At 46.9% G+C, this 23819-nt stretch overlaps 1 protein-coding gene across 3 annotated transcripts in view; it reads right to left on the bottom strand.

Moving 5' to 3' along the window:
* NAT1 (N-acetyltransferase 1) overlaps positions 1 to 19474 on the bottom strand; it is a 63593-nt gene extending 44119 nt beyond the window's left edge. For all 3 annotated transcript variants that reach the window (XM_076211978.1, XM_076211996.1, XM_076211987.1), the window contains exons 1-2: positions 19345 to 19474; positions 7622 to 7735 (exon numbers count right to left, since the gene is read on the bottom strand). The gene's annotated coding sequence lies outside the window, so the exon portion shown is untranslated. The remainder of the gene's footprint in view (positions 1 to 7621; positions 7736 to 19344) is intronic.
* Positions 19475 to 23819: the final 4345 nt, after the last annotated feature.

Here is a 23819-nt window from a genome sequence, read left to right as displayed (position 1 = left end):
ACGAGAAGGGGAAGAGGACGACGAGAAGGGGAAGAGGACGACGAGAAGGGGAAGAGGACGACGAGAAGGGGAAGAGGACGACGAGAAGGGGAAGAGGAGGACGAGAAGGGGAAGAGGAGGACGAGAAGGGGAAGAGGAGGACGAGAAGGGGAAGAGGAGGACGAGAAGGGGAAGAGGAGGACGAGAAGGGGAAGAGGAGGACGAGAAGGGGAAGAGGAGGACGAGAAGGGGAAGAGGAGGACGAGAACGGGAAGGGGAAGAGGAGGACGAGAAGGGGAAGAGGAGGACGAGAAGGGGAAGAGGAGGACGAGAAGGGGAAGAGGAGGACGAGAAGGGGAAGAGGAGGACGAGAAGGGGAAGAGGAGGACGAGAAGGGGAAGAGGAGGACGAGAAGGGGAAGGGGAAGAGGAGGACGAGAAGGGGAAGAGGAGGACGAGGACGAGAAGGGGAAGAGGAGGACGAGGACGAGAAGGGGAAGAGGAGGACGAGGACGAGAAGGGGAGGAGGACGAGGACGAGAAGGGGAGGAGGACGAGAAGGGGAAGAGGAGGAGGAGGAGGACGAGAAGGGGAAGAGGAGGAGGAGGAGGAGGAGGACGAGAAGGGGAAGAGGAGGAGGAGGAGGAGGACGAGAAGGGGAAGAGGAGGAGGAGGAGGAGGACGAGAAGGGGAAGAGGAGGAGGAGGAGGAGGACGAGAAGGGGAAGAGGAGGAGGAGGAGGACGAGAAGGGGAAGAGGAGGAGGAGGAGGAGGACGAGAAGGGGAGGAGGAGGAGGAGGACGAGAAGGGGAGGAGGAGGAGGAGGACGAGAAGGGGAAGAGGAGGAGGAGGACGGGAAGAGGAGGAGGAGGACGAGAAGGGGAGGAGGAGGACGAGAAGGGGAGGAGGAGGACGAGAAGGGGAGGAGGAGGACGAGAAGGGGAGGAGGAGGACGAGAAGGGGAGGAGGAGGACGAGAAGGGGAGGAGGAGGACGAGAAGGGGAGGAGGAGGACGAGAAGGGGAGGAGGAGGACGAGAAGGGGAGGAGGAGGACGAGAAGGGGAGGAGGAGGACGAGAAGGGGAGGAGGAGGACGAGAAGGGGAGGAGGAGGACGAGAAGGGGAGGAGGAGGACGAGAAGGGGAGGAGGAGGACGAGAAGGGGAGGAGGAGGACGAGAAGGGGAGGAGGAGGACGAGAAGGGGAGGAGGAGGACGAGAAGGGGAGGAGGAGGACGAGAAGGGGAGGAGGAGGACGAGAAGGGGAGGAGGAGGACGAGAAGGGGGGAGGAGGACGAGAAGGGGGGAGGAGGACGAGGAGAAGGGGGAGGAGGAGGACGAGAAGGGGAGGAGGAGGACGAGAAGGGGAGGAGGAGGACGAGAAGGGGAGGAGGAGGACGAGAAGGGGAGGAGGAGGACGAGAAGGGGAGGAGGAGGACGAGAAGGGGAGGAGGAGGACGAGAAGGGGAGGAGGAGGACGAGAAGGGGAGGAGGAGGACGAGAAGGGGAGGAGGAGGAGAAGGAGGATGAGGAGGATGAAAATCTACTAAAACATATGAATCCGTTTTCCCTAATAAAGCGTAGACTCAGAGGTGACTTGATACAGGTCCTTAAGATTCTAAAGGGAATTGACATCAAAAGTGACAAAATTTTCACATTGAATGACAATCAGACAAGAAACAATGGTCTCAAACTGTCCAGAAATAGATTCAATTTGGAAGTAGGTAGAAACAACTTTGCCAACCGTGTAGTTAATGAATGGAATAAACTTCCTGCACAGGTAGTGCAATGTAGTTCAGTTCGAAGCTTTAAGAATCATTTAGATAAACACCTAAGCAAGATGCTGTAATGATAATGATTTACTTTATATTTGTTTTTGTTTTGTTATCATTTGTCTGTTTGATTTTCATTTATTAGTTATATATCAATTTATTATTATTTACTATTTACCTGTTTGTTTATTATTTAACTATACCTATGCATTTATTTATTTTTTTACTTACATTATTATAGTTTTCATTTATTATTTTATTATTATGATTTTTTTTTCGCATCCGACCTAAATATGGACCAACAGGTCTCCTGTCGGGATGCTCCGCCTTTGTAATCCTTTGCAAGAGGAGGACGAGAAGGGGAAGAGAAGGAAAAGAAGGGAAAGAGGAGGACGAGAAGGGGAAGAGGAGAAGGGGAAGAGGAGGAGGAGGACGAGAAGGTGAGGAGGACAAGACGGGGAGGAAGGGAGGCGGACGAAAAGGCGAACGAAAAGGGGACGGGGAGGAGGACTGGGAGGAGGACGAGAAGGGGACGAGAAGGGGAGGAGGGGAAGGGGGACGAGAAGGGGAAGGGGGACGAGAAGGTGAAGGGGGACGAGAAGGTGAAGGGGGACGAGAAGGTGAAGGGGGACGAGAAGGTGAAGGGGGACGAGAAGGTGAAGGGGGACGAGAAGGTGAAGGGGGACGAGAAGGTGAAGGGGGACGAGAAGGTGAAGGGGGACGAGAAGGGGAAGGGGGACGAGAAGGGGAAGGGGGACGAGAAGGGGAAGGGGGACGAGAAGGGGAAGGGGGACGAGAAGGGGAAGGGGGACGAGAAGGGGAAGGGGGACGAGAAGGGGAAGGGGGACGAGAAGGGGAAGGGGGACGAGAAGGGGAAGGGGGACGAGAAGGGGAAGGGGGACGAGAAGGGGAAGGGGGACGAGAAGGGGAAGGGGGACGAGAAGGGGAAGGGGGACGAGAAGGGGAAGGGGGACGAGAAGGGGAAGGGGGACGAGAAGGGGAAGGGGGACGAGAAGGGGAAGGGGGACGAGAAGGGGAAGGGGGACGATAGGGGGAAGGGGGACGATAAGGTCAAGGGGTACGAGAAGGGTAAGGGGGACGAGAGGGGGAAGGGGGGCGAGAAGGGGAAGGGGGACGAGAAGGGGAAGGGGGACGAGAAGGGGAAGGGGGACGAGAAGGGGAAGTGGGAAGAGAAGGGGAAGGGGGGGACGAGAAGGGGAAGGGGGACGAGAAGGGGAAGGGGGACGAGAAGGGGAAGGGGGACGAGAAGGGGAAGGGGGACGAGAAGGGGAAGGGGGACGAGAAGGGGAAGGGGGACGAGAAGGGGAAGGGGGACGAGAAGGGGAAGGGGGGCGAGAAGGGGGAAGGGGGACGAGAAGGGGAAGGGGGACGAGAAGGGGAAGGGGGACGAGAAGGGGAAGGGGGACGAGAAGGGGAAGGGGGACGAGAAGGGGAAGGGGGACGAGAAGGGGAAGGGGGACGAGAAGGGGAAGGGGGACGAGAAGGGGAAGGGGGACGAGAAGGGGAAGGGGGGCGAGAAGGGGGAGGAAGAGGAGGGATACGAAAAGGGGAGCAGGGGGAGGAAGAGGAGGGGGGCAACAAAGGAAGGATGAGGGGGACAAAAAGGGGAAGATGAGGGGACAAAAAGGGGAAGATGAGGGGACAAAAAGGGGAAGATGAGGGGACAAAAAGGGGAAGATGAGGGGACAAAAAGGGGAAGATGAGGGGACAAAAAGGGGAAGATGAGGGTGAGGAGAATGAGAGGAGGGGGTGAGGAGAATGGGAGGAGGGGGTGAGGAGAAGGGGAGGAGGGGGTGAGGAGAAGGGGAGGAGAAGGTGAGGAGAAGGTGAGGAGAAGGTGAGGAGAAGGGGAGGAGAAGGGGAGAAGGTGAGGAGAAGGGGAGGAGAAGGGGAGATGGTGAGAAGGGGAGGAGGAGGTGAGGAGAAGGGGAGGAGGTGAGGAGAAGGGGAGAAGGTGAGGAGAAGGGGAGGAGGAGGTGAGGAGAAGGTGAGGAGAAGGGGAGGAGGAGGTGAGGAGAAGGGGAGGAGGGGGTGAGGAGAAGGGGAGGAGGGGGTGAGGAGAAGGGGAGGAGGGGGTGAGGAGAAGGGGAGGAGGGGGTGAGGAGAAGGGGAGGAGGGGGTGAGGAGAAGGGGAGGAGGGGGTGAGGAGGAGGGGATGAGGAGGAGGGGGTGAGGAGGAGGGGGTGAGGAGAAGGGGGTGAGGAGAAGGGGAGGAGGGGGTGAGGAGAAGGGGGTGAGGAGAAGGGGAGGAGGGGGTGAGGAGAAGGGGAGGAGGGGGTGAGGAGAAGAGGAGGAGGGGGGGAGGAGAAGCGGAGGAGGGGGTGAGGAGAAGGGGAGGAGGGGGTGAGGCGAGGGGGAGGAGGGGGGGGAGAGGGGAGGAGGGGGGGGTGAGGAGAGGGAGAAGGGGGTGAGAAGGGGGGAGGAGGGGGTGAGGAGGGGGGAGGAGGGGGTGAGGAGAAGGGGGGGAGGGGGGGAGGAGAAGGGGGGAGGAGGGGGAGAGGGGGAGAAGGGGGAGGAGGGGGTGGGAGGGGGGAGGAGGAGGGGTGTGAGGAGGAGGAGGGGGGTGAGGAGGGGGGAGTGGGGGTGAGGAGGGGGGAGGAGGGGGGGGAAGGGGGGGGGGGGAGAGGGGGTGAGGAGGGGGGGGAGAGGGGGTGGGGAGGGGGACGTGAGGAGAGGGGGGGAGGAGGGGGGAGGAGAGGGGTGAGAGGGGGGGGAGAGGGGGGAGGGTGGGGGGGGGAGGAGGGGGGAGGAGGGGGTGAGGAGAAGGGGGGAGGAGGGGGTGAGGAGAAGGGGGAGGAGGGGGGAGGAGAAGGGGGAGGAGGGGGGGGAGAGGGGGAGGGGGGGAGGAGAGGGGGAGGACAAGGGGGAGGAGGGGGGGGGAGGGGGGAGAAGGGGGTGAGAAGGGGAGAAGGGGGTGAGGAGAAGGGGGGAGGAGGGGGTCGGAAGAAGGGGGGAGGGGGGGGGGAGAAGGGGTGAGGAGATCGGGGGAGGAGGGGGTGAGGAGAAGGGGGGAGGAGGGGGTGTGGAGAGGGGGAGGAGGGGGTGAGGAGAGGGTGAGGGGGGGAGTAGAGGGGGGGGGGGGTGAGGAGAAGGGGGAGGAGGGTGAGGAGAAGGGGGGGTGAGGGTGAGGAGAAGGGGGAGGAGGGGGTGAGGAGAAGGGGGAGGAGGGGGTGAGAAGGGGGAGGAGGGGGTGAGTAGAAGGGGGGGGAGGAGGGGGGAGGGGGGGAGGGGGGTGGGGGGGAGGGCAGGGGAGGAGGGGGTGAGAAGGGGGAGAGAGGGGGGAGGAGGGGGGGGGAGGGGGGGAGAGAAGGGGGGAGGAGGGGGTGAGGAGAAGGGGGGAGGAGGGGGTGAGAAGGGGGGAGGAGAAGGGGGGAGGAGGGGGTGAGGAGAAGGGGGGAGGAGGGGGTGAGAAGGGGGTGAGAAGGGGGGAGGAGGGGGTGAGAAGGGGGGAGGAGGGGGTGAGAAGGGGGGAGAAGGGGGGAGGAGGGGGTGAGAAGGGGGGAGGAGGGGGTGAGAAGGGGGGAGGAGGGGGTGAGAAGGGGGGAGGAGGGGGTGAGAGGGGGTGAGGAGGGGGGAGAAGAGGGGGAAGGGGTGAGGAGGGGTGAGAAGGGGGAAGGGGGGGGAGGGGTGAGGAGGGGGGAGGAGGGGGAGAAGGGGGAGAAGGGGGGAGGAGGGGGTGAGAAGGGGGAGGAGGGGGTGAGAAGGGGGAGGAGGGGGTGAGGAGGGGGAGGAGGGGGTGAGAAGGGGGGAGGAGGGGGTGAGAAGGGGGTGTAGTGGGTGAGAAGGGGGAGGAGGGGGTGAGAAGGGGGGAGGAGGGGGTGGAGAAGGGGGGAGGAGGGGGGAGGAGGGGGGGAGGAGGGGGTGAGAAGGGGGGTGGAGGAGGGGAGAAGGGAGGAGGGGGTGAGAAGGGGGGAGGAGGGGGTGAGAAGGGGGGAGGAGGGGGTGAGAAGGGGGAGGAGGGGGTGAGAAGAGGGGGACAAGAAGAAAAGAGGATGAGAAAAACGGGGGGGGAGGAGAGGGGAGAGGGACGAGGGGGGAGGAGAGGGACGAGGGGGGAGGAGAGGGACGAGGGGGGGAGGAGAGGGACGAGGGGGGGAGGAGAGGGACGAGGGGGGGAGGAGAGGGACGAGGGGGGGGAGGAGAGGGACGAGGGGGGGGAGGAGAGGGACGAGGGGGGGGAGGAGAGGGACGAGGGGAAGGGGAGGAGAGGGACGAGGGGAAGGGGAGGAGAGGGACGAGGGGAAGGGGAGGAGAGGGACGAGGGGAAGGGGAGGAGAGGGACGAGGGGAAGGGGAGGAGAGGGACGAGGGGAAGGGGAGGAGAGGGACGAGGGGAAGGGGAGGAGAGGGACGAGGGGAAGGGGAGGAGAGGGACGAGGGGAAGGGGAGGAGAGGGACGAGGGGAAGGGGAGGAGAGGGACGAGGGGAAGGGGAGGAGAGGGACGAGGGGAAGGGGAGGAGAGGGACGAGGGGAAGGGGAGGAGAGGGACGAGGGGAAGGGGAGGAGGGGGACGAGGGGAAGTGGATGGGAGATGATGGACAAAGGTGTGGGAGATGATGGACAAAGGTGTGGGAGAGAATGGACAAAGGTATGGGAGATGATGGACAAAGGTGTGGGAGAGAATGGACAAAGGTATGGGAGATGATGGACAAAGGTAAGGGTAGGTGGATGAGGGCAAGGGGAAGGGAATGAAAAGAGCTGAGGAAGGGTGACGAAAGGAATCTGAAGGGGACTGAGAGGAGGAGGGATGACAGAAGGGAGGGAGATGACAGGAGGGAGGGAGGGAGGGAGATGACAGGAGGGAGGGAGGGAGATGACAGGAGGGAGGGAGATGACAGGAGGGAGGGAGATGACAGGAGGGAGGGAGGGAGGGAGGGAGGGAGAGGGAGGGAAGGAGGGAGATGAGAGTAAGTGGGTGAGGGATGAGAAGAAGAGGGAGGGGGATGAGAGGAAGAGAGAGGGGGATGAGAGGAAGAGAGAGGGGAATAGGAGGAAGGACATAAAGAAGAATAGGTAGAGGGAGTGGGATGATATGGAAGAGGGAAAGGATGATAAACACAACCTTTTAGTCACCAAGGGAGATTTCAATAGAATAGTAGGCAAAAGGATATCCCCATAGAAGCCATATTTGGTACCAATGAGTGACCTCACCACAGTGAACAGTTGCTTGCTCTGTGTGTTCAGAGCATGAACAGCTGATCAAACACATTCTTCCAACATGTGGATTTTGGTTTCCTTTTGCAGAATGTGTTTTCCCCATTCTCAGTTTTATTTTGCACAGCCTGGGAACCACATTATGGAAACATAGTATCACCTCTCCTAAAACATAAAATTTCCCCATAGAAACAAGAGCCATCTTCCATCCCACCTTAATTCAACGAACATGTACCCTCACTTTCCCCATAGAAACAAGAGCCATCTTCCCTCCCGCCTTAATAAATCAATGAACATGTACCCTCACTAAGCTCTTCAACACAAGATTCCCAGTGGTGAAATGAGAGTCTGGATACACACTCCAATTCGTCACCACACCAACTAGCCAGCAGAATATATAACACGGGTTCACAGCAACATGCAGACCAATTATAACTTGGATTGAGGGTGCCACAGACCTAGACTTTATATGGTATCCTGCCTCTCTGAGTATCCAGGCTTGCTTCTGACTGCCATTTACTTCTTTAAAATGGCACAAATGGAATGATTAAGTGAAGCAGGACTATAGGAAGGTGTGAGAAGATGGTGTAGGCTGGTGATGGAATTAATGGACAGGTCAGAAGGGATGGTAACCAGACTGGGTGTGGGTCAGTACAGAGGCACAAGACAAGCTTGACAGTGAATTTTTTTATATATTTACCTTCCTCCCACGGAGCGAGAAGCACCCCCCTGGCTCCTCTGCCCGTCCGTTGTTGCTTTTTGGTAACCCACGATGATAAAAAATGGCTTCTCCTTTACTATAGCAGCTTAGCTCCTGAAATGTAAAAAATAATAACAATAATAATCAAACTTTCATTAAAATACTAGAAAGTAAATAAATACATAATTACTGCCTAGAGTTTCACTAAATACAAAACCCACAGCAGCTGACAAGACCCCAGGCTCTCCCACAGATTTCTCTGAAGTGATGCAATACGTGATCTGAGCGTGACTTTCAAGCTTTTGTACAGAACTGCTTACCAATCTTCATTTGCTACTGTTTGGAGAAGATTTTGGATTCTGATGGTCATGTTCTAGAGTTGCTTTGGTGCACCCAGTTATTATGAAGGTTTAATTTTGTCAATATTTTCTTTTATTCCTCCACTGTCAGTGGATGTGAAATTATAGTTAAATTTGTTTCTCACTACTAGTCTGTACATTGATGAGTGTTTCTTTCAGCTGTTCAAATCCTGTGCTACCAACTATTCTGGGTGTGTTCAATTTCTCATTTGCCTTCACTTTTGAGGTCTTGTGTGGGGAACTAAGGTCATGTCTGTATATGACAAGCTTTTTTTCTTCTTCTTTTATCTCCCTCCTATTCCTAATCAAGAGATCTCCTTTGTCAATATAATCTCCTTTAGTGACTGCAATACTGTAATTATATCACTTCTTTCTGTTAAATATTTCAATGTTGGCAGAAATGGAGAGAGAGTGGGTCAAGGTAAAGGTGGGACTTAGTCAAGGATGCGTTATGTCGCCCTGGCTGTTTAACTTATACATGGATGGGGTAGTGCGAGAGGTAAATGCAAGGGTAGTGGGTCAAGGATTGGAGATGGTTAAAGAAAATGGAGAAAAGTGGGAGGTGAGCCAGCTGTTGTTTAAGGACGACACTGCGCTTGTGGCAGGATCGGAGGAGGGATTGAGGAAGTTGGTGACAGAGTTTGGGAGAGTATGTGATAGAAGAAAGCTAAAAGATAAATGTGGGTAAAAGTAAGGTGATGAGATGTACAAGGGGTGAAAGTGGCAGTAGACTGGAAGTGAGCATTAAGGGAGAGCGACTGGAGGAAGTGGATAGTTTTAGATACTTGGGTGCAAATGTGGCAGGAAAAGGTGGAGTGAAGGTGGAGGTAGAATGTAGATTGAGAGAAGCGAGTAAATGCCTTGGTGGATTAAAGAGTGTAATGAGGAATAGACATTTGGGAATGGAGGCTAAGCGGAGACTGTATGAAGGAGTGATTGTGCCAACAGCACTGTATGGGGCAGAAACATGGAACATAAGAGAGGAAGAGAGAAGGAGTTTGAATGTGTTTGAGATGAGGTGTCTGAGAAATATGATGGGGGTTACTTGGCTAGATAGATTGAGAAATGAGGAGGTGAGGAGGAGAACGGGGGTGGAAAGGGAGTTGGGAGATAGTGTTGATGAAAGAGTATTAGGATGGTTTGGACACATGGAAAGAATGAGTGAAGAAAGACTGGTAAAAGAGGTATGGAAGGCAGATGTGGAGGGAGTGAACATGAGGGGACGTCCTTGGATGAGGTGGATGGATGGGGTGAAGGGGGCTTTGGGGAAGAGGGGAATGTCTGTTGAGGAAGGACAGGAGAGGACAGAAGACGGGTGAATGGAGAATGGTTGTATATGGATGATGTTGTGATGCATGAGGTGGAATGGGCAGGGGGATGGGGGGGTGAGGTAGTATGTGTGAGCAAAATTTGATGCAGCCCGAAGGGATTTCTCCCTGTCTTCTCCTTTATGCATGGGAGGACGGAGAGGGGGGGGGGTTGCCGATTTAATGAAGCGGCCTTGCTGTGGATGTGCTGTGTGTTGCGACACTGCTTCTGACCCAGGGCAGTGGACAAGGTGCAGGGATGACCCGTCATCCGGGAGGTGCTAAGATAAGAGGGAGGGTGGAGGGGTGTGGAGTGTATTCAGAGATGGAATGGGTGGGAATGATTTTATGCCTTTTCCTTTTTAGCTACCTCCCTTGTAAGGGGGAAAAAGCCTTGGTATATGTATGTATGTATGGCAGACTCAGTACTTTTAATCTCTATCCAGGCCAGAAATCAGTTTGGCTGCTGCTCTTTGTATTCTCTCAATCTTGTTTATATCCTACACCATGTGTACCATATCACTCATGTATATTCTAGTCTTGGATGGATCTGGGTTTGTGAATTTTTTCATTCTCTTTCATCCGAATAGTGAAAGAGCACATTTCTATCCCACAATCTGGCTGTCTGTCAGCTAACAGGTTGTCTTACATCAAACCTCTCGAATCTTTATCTTCTTTTGCACTGTATCCATTTCCCAAGGAATATTCTAATGATGATCTTTTGCAGCTATTGCTCATTTCTAGTATTTTGCATTTCTTGGTATTAAAATTAATGTTCCTTTCTTGGCACCACGTGAAAAGTGTCTACACATTTTTGGGTCTTCTAATGTGCATGGGTGTGGTACAGATGAAAATAAAAGGGAAGAGATAAGCAGTATGAAGGAAGTTGGATGTGTTGGCATTAAGTGAAACCAAGTTGAAATGGAGGGATGATTTTGAGTTTGGGAGTGTTATGGGGAGGGTGTAGGGAGCGAGGTGAAGACAAGTGATGAGAGAAATCAGTATGCGGGGTGGAAGGTTTCTTCAAGCAAGGGAGAGTTGGGTTTTTATAAGCACATATGGGTCTGGTAGTGAAGAGTGTAGAGGAGAGGGAGGCTGTTTTTGATAAATAATGAATGTGTAGTGTATTGGGAGATCTCAATGCTATGGTATGGGATCAACCAACAGATGGAATGGTTGGGAAATGTGGAATGTCTGGTAAAAATCATAGAGTAAATGATGGGGATGGGTTCTGAAAGACAGTTGTTGATAGCTAACACAGTGTTTAGGAAAAAGGTCAAGCATAAGTACACATGGGAGAGTGGTGGATGGAAGGGTATTTAAGGCATTAATGGACTATGTAGCAGTATCCAGGAAAAGAGTAGGAAGAGTTCTGGATGTCCATATTCTCAGAGGTGAGAATGGGAGAATATAAGATAATTTTTTGATGGAAGGTAAGTTAAGAGTGGAGGATTGGTGGTGAAAGCAGAAAAGAGCAGAGGGTAGAGAGGTGCTTAAACTGGTTAAATGGGAAGGAAAAGAAGTTGGAGTACAAGAAGCTGAGAGAAGTGTGGGAGGTGGTGAAGGATAGAGTAGAGGTAGGAGTGCAGGAAGAATGTGTGTTTCAAGTAGAGAGTAACAAGGTATGCAAAGATGGTATAAGGAACAAGAAGGATAGGAGGGAATGGAAGGAAGGGTGGTGAGTGGTGGGATGAATTGAAAAAGGTAGAAAATAAGCAAACATTCAGGAATTGGTTGCAAAGTAGGACAAAAGAAACATATGAAAGATACAAAGTAAAAAAAGAGAAGCAAAACACAAGACAAGGAGAGTAAAATTGGGGAGGATTATGACAACAATTTTTAAAGTAATAAAAAGACATCTTGGAAGGTAGTTAATAACAGAAGAGGAGGCAGTAAGAAGGTGGGAAAAGTATTTTAGAGCTGTTGAATGTGGAGGATTGGGGATTGGTAGTACCAGTAGAAGGCACTAAATGGTGATATTAGAGTAAAATGGAAGTAGTTTTGAAAATTATGAGAGCAGGTAAGGCACCTGGGTTAGATGGGTGTCATGTGGAAGGGAGGTACAGGAATAGTGGCATGGCTAGTGAGATTGTTTAACCTATTCACTACAAGTCGAATATTCACATGCAAGTGTTAGTTTGCCTGATGTTTGATGATGCATCACAATATGCATGTTATGAAAAGACAAAGCGAGTAAAAGGAGAAACTTGCATGAGTGATAATTTGTGAACATTTCACCGGGACTATAGCAACCCTATTTTTATTCAGGTAGTAATAATCAACACCATTTAGTTTATGACAAGTTTGCATATATAAACTATATGCTCAACAGTACATTGTGTGTGTTCACAAAGGCCTATTGTATTTTAACCTGCCTGCTCTCCTCATTCTATCTCCCTCTCCCTCTCAAAGTCAACCCTTTATTTGCTTTAGCAATATGAGGCAGTAGTTTGCTTTTTCTGGATGCAAGTCTCTCTCTCTCTCTCACACACATTAACACTTGGGTGTGGCTGGATGACACAAAGAAGTAAAGCACAACATTTCACTGAACTACACGACTGCTTTTGTTCTATCACTAATCTATCAAGTAACAGTTGTAATATTTTCCTCTCCTTTTCTTTCACCCTAAATGTGAATAACTTCTGAAAACATGATCAATCCTGTTCATGTTCAACTTCTCTTTGTAAAAAAAAAAAAAAAAAAAATCACAAATAAGGGCGTGGCATGATCCAGCCTGTATGTATGATCAATTATTTCTCCCTCTACACGAAAAAAACACAAGAAAAGAAGTAATACACACAAGTCCACTGTTATCACCAGCTGCCCTATGTACAATAACCCAACACAAAATGAGAGTTGGGTATAATCTAGTTGATTTACATGACAGGTGGGAACAGGAATGGTGGGTGAAGCAGTAGAACATCAAGGACACTATACAAAATCTCTAAGGAGAGCCAACACAGAATATGGGATCACTCAGCTACAACTACAAAATAAATATAATCAAGGCACTTATGTTTCCTCTTATATCCACTTCCTCCTCAGTATACCGATGTTGGCATCCATGTATGCTCAGGGTTAATGCGTGTCTAAAAGAGGGTAGAGTACTGGAGGACTGGAGGAGTCCCTGTATAGTTCCACTTTACAAGAGAAAATGGGACAAATGTGAATGTAATATCTTCAGTTTGTTGAGTGTAGTTGGGAAGATTTATGGGCGGGTTTTATTTGAGAGGATTGGGGGAGAAAATGAGGTAGTAATTTCAGAGGAACAGTGCTGAAAGTTAAGGTTTTGACCCATCATGCTTTCACAATCCTTGTGTGTGATTCATCAAGGTCTTGGATCACATGTTGGACTCATGATCAACAGTTATTTCCCTCCTGGAAGAGAGCTCAGAGCTCATATATCACCAACCTATGGCTAATACCTTTACACGCACACACACCCCAAACTCCCCGCCCACGAGTTGGAGTAACGACTTGCAGCAATACTGAAATTGTTTCAGCCCTGGGAGGGATTCGAACCCAAACCACTGTAGTGGCAGACCCAATCGCTACCACTGCACTGTCATGTGTGTGTGTTTACCTAGTCGTATTATACAGGACAGGGAGCTATGCTCATGGTGACCTGTTTTTGTATCTCGCAAGATCAAGTTTGTTCTTAAATACTTGTTTGCACACACACTAATTTTTTCATCTAATTTTTTCCATATATCTATCACTGTGTGGGAAGCTGTTCTTTTTTCAGGTCTCTTCTGTAGTTGTCCTCCGAGTTTCACTACATGTCCTCTGTCCCACTTCAATAAATCCTCTCTATCAAGCCATTATTTTCCTTCCATAATTCTGTAGATGATTACTAGGTCCCCTTGTTCTCTTCTTTGTTCCAGGGTTGGCAATTTCAGTTCGGCCAGTCTTTGTTCATATGTCAGGTTTGAAAGTGTTGTGACCATCTTTGTCGTTGCTCTTTGTATTCCAATTTTCTTGTATTCTTTTTTGTACTGGGTGACCATATCAGTTCTGCATATTCTAGTTTTGGCCTTATCAGTGTTTGTGGGCACACACATATTTCATTAGTATGTATATATATATATGATGTAAGCGGAATAGGAAACACAGGAGTCTTAGTCTTGAGTTTATTCCTGACTAGTTTCGCATACCTGCGAAACTAGTCAGGAATAAACTCAAGACTAAGACTCCTGTGTTTCCTATTCCGCTTACATCAACCTGTCAGAATGTCTCAACATATATATATATATATATAAAAACAGAAAATAGTGTCCTCTTCGTACACCACATCTCACAGGCTGCTAGGTATGTACTAAGAAGGCAATGGGCTTCGATGAGTGAGAGAAAAGGTAAAGAGTGGAAAAAAGAAGTGAAGGAGAGGAAACAATATAATAATGAGACTGCAGGAGACCATAAGGCCTACACTAGGCTTCCATGTACACTATCACCTATAATCATCCATAGTTGTTTCACCTTTTCTTAAAATAACTGATAGTTTCAGTGTTCACTACATGGTTACTCAGAGAGAGAGAGAGAGAGAGAGAGAGAGGAGAGAGAGAGAGGAGAGAGAGAGAGGGAGAGAGAGGGAGAGAGAGAGAGAGAGAGAGAGAGAGAGAGAGAGAGAGAGAGAGAGGAGAGAGAGAGAGGGAGAGGGAGAGAGAGAGGAGGGAGAGAGGAGGGAGAGAGGAGGGAGAGGAGGGAGAGGAGAGAGAGAGAGAGAGGAGAGAGAGAGAGAGGAGAGAGGAGAGAGAGGAGAGAGGAGAGAGAGGAGAGAGAGGATAGGGAGAAGAGAGGAGAGAGAGGATAGGGAGAAGAGAGGAGAGAGAGGATAGGGAGAAGAGAGGAGAGAGAGGATAGGGAGAAGAGAGGAGAGAGAGGATAGGGAGGAGAGAGGAGAGAGAGGATAGGGAGGATAGGGAGGAGAGGATAGGGAGGATAGGGAGGAGAGGATAGGGAGGATAGGGAGGAGAGGAGAGAGAGGATAGGGAGGAGAGGGGAGAGGATAGGGAGGAGAGGGGAGAGGATAGGGAGGAGAGGGGAGAGAGAGAGGGAGGAGAGGGGAGAGAGAGAGGGAGGAGAGGGGAGAGAGAGAGGGAGGAGAGGGGAGAGAGAGAGGAGAGGGGAGAGAGAGAGGGAGGAGAGGGGAGAGAGAGAGGTGAGGGGAGAGAGAGAGGTGAGGGGAGAGAGAGGTGAGGGGAGAGAGAGGTGAGGGGAGAGAGAGGTGAGGGGAGAGAGAGAGGTGGTAGGGGAGAGAGAGAGAGGTGGTAGGGGAGAGAGAGAGAGGTGGTAGGGGAGAGAGAGAGAGGTGGTAGGGGAGAGAGAGAGAGGTGGTAGGGGAGAGAGAGAGAGGTGGTAGGGGAGAGAGAGAGAAGGGTGAGGGGAGAGAGAGAGAGGTGAGGGGGAGCGAGAGAGAGAGAGGTGAGGGGGAGAGAGAGAGAGAGGTGAGGGGGAGAGAGAGAGAGGTGAGGGGGAGAGAGAGAGAGAGGTGAGGGGGAGAGAGAGAGAGAGGTGAGGGGGGAGAGAGAGAGGTGAGGGGGGAGAGAGAGAGAGGTGAGGGGGGAGAGAGAGGGGTGAGGGGGGGAGAGAGAGGTGAGGGGGGGAGAGAGAGGTGAGGGGGGGAGAGAGGTGAGGTGGAGAGACAGAGGTGAGGGGGGGAGAGAGAGGTGAGGGGGGGAGAGAGAGGTGAGGGGGGGGAGAGAGGTGAGGGGGGTGGAGAGAGAGGTGAGGGGGGGGAGAGAGGTGAGGGGGGGAGAGAGGTGAGGGGGAGAGAGAGAGAGAGGAGAGAGAGGAGGGGGAGAGAGAGGAGAGAGAGGAGGGGGAGAGAGAGGAGAGAGAGGAAGGGGAGAGAGAGGAGAGAGGGGAGAGAGAGGAAGGGGAGAGAGAGGAAGGGGAGAGAGAGGAGAGAGGGGAGAGAGAGGAAGGGGAGAGAGAGGAAGGGGAGGGAGAGGGGAGAGAGGGAGGAGAGGGAGGAGAGAGGAGAGGGAGGAGAGAGGAGAGGGAGGAGAGGGAGGAGAGAGGAGAGGGAGGAGAGGGAGGAGAGGGGAGAGGGCGGAGAGAGGAGAGGGCGGAGAGAGGGATAGGGGAGAGGGCGGAGAGAGGGATAGGGGAGAGGGCGGAGAGAGGGCAGAGAGAGGGCGGAGAGAGGGGGAGAGGAGGAGAGAGAGGGGGAGGAGGAGAGAGGGGGAGGAGGAGAGAGAGGGTGAGGAGGAGAGAGAGGGTGAGGAGGAGAGAGAGGGTGAGGAGGAGAGAGAGGGTGAGGAGGAGAGAGAGGGTGAGGAGGAGAGAGAGGGTGAGGAGGAGAGAGAGGGTGAGGAGGAGAGAGAGGGTGAGGAGGAGAGAGAGGGTGAGGAGGAGAGAGAGGGTGAGGAGGAGAGAGAGGGTGAGGAGGAGAGAGAGGGTGAGGAGGAGAGAGAGGGTGAGGAGGAGAGAGAGGGTGAGGAGGAGAGAGAGGGTGAGGAGGAGAGAGAGGGTGAGGAGGAGAGAGAGGGTGAGAAGGAGAGAGGGGAAGGAGGAGAGAGAGGGGAGGGGGAGAGAGGGGCACAGTGGGAGAGGAGGGGGAGAAGAGGAGAGTGAAAGAATAGGAGAGGGATAGAGACAGGGAGGGAAAGAAAAGAAGAGAGAAGAGATAGACTGGGGAGGGAGAGACAAACAAAGGGAGGGAGAGAGAAAAGGAGAGAAAAGGGAAGGTAAAGTAAAAGGGAGAGAAAAGGGGAGGGAGAGTAAAAGTGAGGGATATAAAAACGACAGGAAAGGGTGGGAGAATTTCCATTGCAGTCTAGGGTTAGAACTGATACGAGATGACATTAACAAGTTTGTGTAAGCTGTTAATAGCTAGTGAAAAGGATGCTCAAGAGGCTTCCTTGGAGGGGACTCCTTGTTGGATTGTGTGTAATTGTTTCCAGTTACACCAGTATCTGTAGTGCTGCAACCTATTTGGCAGTCTGTTTGAAAGTACGATATAAGGTAATGATACTCCAGTTGTCTGGAATCAAAATTAAACCATTATTTTCCAAGACACTGCAGAGGCAAGTTGTGAAAGCCACAACAGTTCCATTATGTGGGGGTAATTTTGACTGGTGGTGTAAAGTTGACCACAAAACTTTTGGCATCTAAATGTCCTCTTTTAAGAAATTTTGACTGGGTCAATTTTACACCATGTGTGGGTAATAGTTTGGGGAAATCTGGTCATTCTTTACTCTGGAGAAAAGAATGAGAGCGAGCTTCTCTCCAAGTGCATAGGAAGGCACTTTCCACCCATATTATGTACAAGGTTAATTTACACAATGTTGCAGTTGGATGTAGATATTGTATCATACAGTATAAGTTGTTTTGGCCTAGGGCTCACTTTCCAGTTGGAAATATCAGTGCAGTATTCTGCTTCTGTAAACACTTAGTCTTGGTTGGAACAAGATGGAAATCTGGTGATGATTGCGAGTCTAGTGGTCTTTATGCAAGTCAATTTAATCTATATCTGTGGCTTGTATGACTGGAGGTCAAGTGTACTAATTTTGCTAGGGTTCTGGTCACATGATGGGGAGGGATGGTTAGGCAGTTTATTTTGGAAACTGGTTTGGAAGGTATAATATGCTGCTATTTATGTTTACCACAAATACTGGCATACATTTACCACAAATACTGGCATAAGTTTACCACAAATACTGGCATACGTTTACCACAAATACTGGCATACTCTATGTATTACTAAGTCATGCACTTTTCTTTTTTTCAATTTTTTTTTTCAAGGTACAATATCCTTGAGTATGGCAATAGCCATCTTCATGTGGTATAATCCAGATTCTACCAGAGAACTGAATGCTAATATATGGACAACACTATTTTGCGAGTTAACAGGAGTGCTGCTGATGCAATGCAATTTGAGAGAATATTGTTTTCAATTGTCATGAAATCTACCACTTTGGAGATGCATGATGCTGATTAAAAGGTTTCCCAGTTTCCATTGAAGAGGAACCATTACAGATGTGAGAGAGGAGCGGTGACTATAAAGGGTGTAAAGAGTGGCAAATGGTCACTATGGAGGACATGCATGTAGAAATCTGTTAATGGAGACGTATACAAGTGTTTGACAATTGTTAGTTGTAGAATGGTTGGTATAAGAACATTATAAAGGAATAAGAACTTGTATCTAATGTTGTGTGCACAATAACTAGGCTTTAAAACAGTATCCTACAAAGAAAATCAAGTTGGAAATGTTAGGATGATGAATTTTGACTTGTGAAAAATATAAAGATAGACGAACACTGCATTTTAGTATACACGGGAAAAACAAATGATAGGTGACTTTCATCTCTACATATATTGTGTGTGTAGATTGACAATTAAGTTTTTAAAAATACAGATGCAATTATAAGAATGAAAAATTTAGACAATAGAAGTCACAAAATAAAAGAAAGTCATATCGGGCAACATACTTATGGTATATAAGGAGAAAATTCTGGGTAAATTTTGACACTAGTATAGTTTCTAACATGAAAAACAACTGTTGGTGCAGCTATTGATTTCTGTAAAGCCCACCCAAAGTTTGGCAATACCTATCCAACTATAAAAATCTAACCTAACTTGGCCTAGCTTAACTACACTTGGCAGAATAGTGTAGGGTCAATTTGGCCCATCTACTCGATCAAGTTGGCCCATCACAGCTCACCATGTCTAACTCCATTTACTTTTCTTTTTTCTGATGTGCACAGTTTAGGTTAGGTTAAGAGTAAAAAAAAATATATTAGACTTCAACTTCTTCGACTTCCATATCTATCAAAACAAAAATGGCTTCTCATGCTCAGATAGAGTTGATGATGGGCCGAGCTGGCCAGCAAGCGGCAGAATTACACTAGTGACTATATTAATCTATCATGCCCCAATCAAACCTGTTGCAATTATTTATTTCAATTTTCTCATTGTTGTAGTCAGTTAAAATGAGTTCTGTGACTGTATCAAGAGGATTTGAGTAATAGTTCACAATATATTCTGATACTAGGCATTGAATGTTGAACTAAACCCCAAGAGAAATTGGGGGTTACAAAGTGCTCTACAGAATACTTCAAGCATCAGTTAAATGGGTTCCTATCTTGAGTGCATGGCCCAGCAGGCCATGCAGATGGGCAGAATACTCATGAAGACAATGGAAGCTTGAAGGTTAATATTCTCTCAACCATCAGTGAAGAGACTAAAACTCGATGAAGGTAAAGAACGAAAATAATACATATTGCCTACTCCCCTACTGGGACGCCGGCCCAACAAATTTTGAGAGGAAAAATGCACATCCAGAAACCATCCTAGTGATATTTGAAAGTAATAATACATACCAGGAAGCTAGCCCATAATTTATGAAAAACTGACCGATAATAAATTTCCATGATGGATTACTTCGTATATTCATTTTACTAACTCTTATATCGCTTCAGTGACGTCAGAAAAATACCAATGACGTTTCATCATACAATAAGACGTATCTGAGCCGCACAACAGTCCCAAGAACGAGGCCACACCGACACCATTGTACTTCTGAACTAAGCAACTCCTGTCGTAGATAATAAATAAATCTTGACTATAATAGAATATATATTTTCTGGAGAACCTCTAAGGGGGTTAGCTGTGCACAGGTTCTTGAATTGTCTACACGAACAAATTGGGCATTGACCACATACAGTCTACGCCATCTCAGTCTTGCATCACGTCTCTTCCTTATTTATAACTAAACAAGAATAAAGACTTTTGATATATTAGAAATATTCAAATTGCGCAAATACTAAGAGTCCACTTCATGGTTCATACTTGAAAGGGTAAAATAACTATTTTCGGGTTGTAAAAGGCACATTTTCCCCTGGCAGGAAATGGCTTCGGGCCCAGCTGATGTTCGACGTAGTTGAATTTTAAGTCTTATCGCATACTTTGGCCTACGGCGACTCTATCATTTTATCTGTTTGGCTAGTTATAGCATATGTTTTAACTGAACTTTTGGGTCACAAAATAACACCATTTATGCACTATATAATCGAAAAACGTGCCACAAAACAATAACTCATATAGCCGAACTTACCTTGAGAGGTTATTGTTCCTACGCTTTCGCAGTCAGGAACTCGCACTGTCTTTATTCCACATGTTATGAGTATTCTAAAAGATCTAAACTTAAAAAAAACATGTTCCATACAAAAATATTTTTTATATTATTTATCATTATATTTCTATGATTATTTCCTAGCTGTAAATATGTGGCTCGGCATGTGCAACAAATGAAATAATTTTACATGCAATAATATTGGAACATTCAGCAGAATATGACGTCACGTTCATGTGTGCTATCTAATGGCTACTCCTCAGCAACCGGACCCTATACCAGGAAATAATCGATGAGTTGCCTTGCTAAACCAGCCAGCTATGCTTCATATCTACGCAAAGCAATGATCAATAATTTTCTCTACCTGATTTGATTCAATTTTTACCTCGTCTTCGTCAGAGCAACTGCAATTGACAATGTTCATCAAATTGTCATAAATTGGATATTCAACCAACAAAGACTAATTTTGAAAACATGGTTACAGTAAAATGATAATTTACAGAAAAAAAAGCATTAATGGTGCCACACTGGGCGAGGGCGCGTGTTGTTTTGCAGGACCCTGATATGTGACCTAAATTTTTATGGGGCGAGATGGATTAGAGCTTGATATTGTTAAACTGTGTAGTTCTATCTGTGTGCTCCTGTGGGTAAAGGTTCATGTTTATAGGCATCTTAGCACAGCTAGACTGATTTCCGTCCAATGTATAATTATGATATATGGAAGTATATGGCACCTATCCATCTGTCACTTCCTGAACTAGCCGAGAAGCCGGAAGCGCCGTCCGAGAATTAGCAAATAAGCATTTGACATAACTTAGCAATCTTATCAAACAGATGAAAGTATTGTAATTTGACACATCTCAAGAACATTAAGAAGAAATTCAAGGACAATATGTGTGCCCGTATGTTCAGAATATGTACACAACTTCCTAAAGGACTATAGGCCCATCAGTTCTAACACTGACCTTATTCTGCACGGTCTAACCAGAATTATGAATCCACCTATGCACACACAGTTTCAAACGTGTGAAATATCTACTTGGTCAGTCATATTAGTGAATATTGTCCAGCTTTTAGATGTACTAAACTCGACGCATCCACAAATAAAAAATTTCCCCTCTCGCTATTACCAGCACCCATCAATCATTCAACTTTTCATTAGAATATACTGTATAATCGTACAATTCACCAATTTCCTTAGAAAACTATTGTCTGATATAATTGATGCGCATTTTTTCTCTAATGTAATTGCTGTCGAAACTTATTCTTTAATATAATTGATGTTCAAAATTATTCTTTAATATAACTGATGTGCAGGTACTGAATTAATGTATAATTGCCCTCTACGCTATTCTACCACAGTACACAGTTGCTGATATTTCATTCATTTCACATAACCCTTTCTAAACAATGTAGACCGTAAATTAGGTGTATATTGCAATACTTATCCTCTGAAGGCAGCATCACAAATAAAGAAAAAATCTAATCTATTGATCGTAACAAATAAAAAACAGAAGAAGGTCAAAAGTGCAGTCCTATGACTCTCAAGATTCACGAGAATCACATATGTTGATGCCAATCGATGGTTAAAAATGGCCCTGAAAAAATAAATGATCGTTCTTGTCATCACGAAAACATCGGCATACGAAATTCGCCATTTTTCAGTGATGTATACAAAATCAGAAAAATCACACACGCACACACATGTGTATGTATATATATATATATATATATATATATATATATATATATATATATATATACAGTATATATATGTATATATATATTGTTGAGACATTCTGACAGGTTGACGTAAGCGGAGTAGGAAACACAGGAGTCTTAGTCTTGAGTTTATTCCTGACTAGTTTCGCAGGTATGCTTTTTCAAAGGAATGGGTTTACAAACGGGCTGTGGGCATTATATACATGGGGTGGACCTCACTACCTCCTCGTGTTACCATAGTTGGTGACGAGTGTGAACATTACATTGTGGCTAATGTAATAATGATGAAGTTTTACAATTAAATATGATGACAACACCAATAACAAAGAAATTATTAATAGTAATTGTAACAATAATAATGATAACGATGATAATAAAAATGAAAATTTAGATATTTAAATATATAATAATAACAATAATAAAGATGATGATAAACGAAAATTTAAATATTAGAAATATATAAATAATTAATAATAAAAAATTATATAATAATAATAATGATAATAGTAATAATAATAATAATAATAATAATAATAGTAATAATAATAATTTATAATAAAAGTAATAATAATAATAATGATAATAATAATAGTAATAATAATAATAATAGTAATAATAATAATAATGATAATAATAATAATAATGATAATAATAATAATAATAATAATTATGATAATAGTAATAATAATAATAATAATAATAATAATAATGATAATAGTGTTAAGAAAAAATAGTAATAAATTATATTAAAAGAATAATAATCATGATAAAAAGGTTGGGGATAATATTAAATGGTGAAGGAACAATGTAGAAATGATGGAGGGTATGTGAATTGGTAGCATGTGAAGTAAAGTAAGGTAGCATGGTGCAAGAAGGAACGTCAGAGTAAAAGGAAGAAAGCTGGAAAGGGTAGGCAGAAGTGGGAAAAAGGTATCTACGTAGAGTCGGGGGGGTCTGGGAAGCCATTCTTGGAGGGCAAGTGTCGCGGTAGATTTTGTCCATTTCAAGTCACCAGTTCTCTTGTTTGTGTTTTTGTGGTTGGCAATGTAAAGTGATTCAATTATTTTCCGTTGTTTCTTGTGTAGTCCTTTAGCTAGAATGGTGGATCCCTTCCAGTTAGGTAAGTGTCCCTCTGTGTCAATGTGGTTAACTAGAGCGTTGGTTTCTCGGTGGTGTCTAATGTCCGCTTTGTGTACCCTGAGTCTGTTGTTAAGTCCTCTGTATGTCTCTCCGTAGTATGCACAGTCACCTCCTTTGCAGGGAATTTTGTAAACGACGCTATTGTCACGGTTCGTCTTGGTTCTGTTGATGGTCAAGTGTCCTATTTTCTTCCCTGTGTCATTTACTATGATGAGTCTTGTCTGATTTTAATTACTTTCCGTAGTGACGTCCCTAACATGCCCTCTGGGTACCTTAGGTTCCTGAATGCAGCGGTTATGTATTCAATTTCTTCTTGTAAGTACTCTTCGCTGCATATTCTAAAAGACCTAAGGTAAAACCCAATGATAGCCCCTGATTTGGTCTTTTCGTCATGTGCGCTAAAATAGTGGATGAAGTCGTCTTTGTTTGTCGGTTTACGGTATACCTTGAACTTAGCGCTGTTGTCCAATCTGATGACGACAGCGTCTAGGAAAGGTAGGGAACCGTTGGTCTCTTCCTCTACTGTGAATTTAGTTCTTTGGTCTACGTTGTTCAGTTGTTCCAGTAGGTTTCTTGTGTTGTTTGTTTTGTGTGAAATGAAGAGGATGTCCTTAACATTAACGGTACCACTTGGAGTTATCTGGGATGGTACGTAGAAAATGGTCCCTTTCCAAAGTCTCCATGTAGAGCGATACTGCCACCGCACTCAATGGAGACCCCATTGGAAGCCCTTCATGTTGCCTGTATTCCTGTTTGTTAAAAACAAAAGAACCAAACTTTATGCATTTTTCTACTAACTCCAAGTAGTCACGCTTGTTGATGGGTAAGTTGTCGGTGTCAATGTGTTGTACTGTCTCTTTAACAGCCCGAAGGGCACCGTCTATTGTTACGTTTGTGTAGAGGGAAATAATGTCAAGGCTTACCAGGCGTTGGTCTGTGAAGTCAAATGTGTTCAGTTTGTCTATTAGGTCGGAGGAGTTCCAAAGGTGTGTTCCGCTAATGCTACCTAAGGAGGATGAAAGAGGTTTGGCCAATTGCTTGGCTAGTCTATGTGGTGCGCTTCCTATGCCAGAAGTTATAGGTCAGGACATTATTATTATTATCATTATTATTATCATCATTATTATTATTATTATTATTATTATTATCATTATTATTATTATTATTACTTTTATTATTGTTGTTATTATCATTATTATTGTTATTATTATTGTTATTATTATTATTATCATTATTATTATTATTACTATTATCATTATTGTTATTATATAATTTTTTATTTATTATTCTTATATATTTTTTAATATTTAAATTTTCGTTATCATCATCTTTATTATTGTTATTATTATATATTTAAATGTTTAAATTTTAATTTTTATTATCATGTATATATATATATATATATATATATATATATATATAAATATATATATATATATATATATGTGTGCGTGTGTGTATTTACCTAGTTGTACCTAGTTGTATTTTACGGGAAGGGGAGCTATGCTCGTGTGGTCCCGTCTTCATATCTCATTTTATCTAAACTATTTTTAAATTCATGTATTGTTTTTGCACACACCACTTTCTCATCTAAC

Source organism: Oratosquilla oratoria, chromosome 2 (genome assembly GCF_046742065.1).
Source record: "Oratosquilla oratoria isolate Oo_2021 chromosome 2, ASM4674206v1, whole genome shotgun sequence".
NCBI lineage: Eukaryota > Metazoa > Arthropoda > Malacostraca > Stomatopoda > Squillidae > Oratosquilla > Oratosquilla oratoria.
Note: the sequence above shows the minus strand (reverse complement) of the source record. Positions and strands in the feature narration are given on the sequence as shown.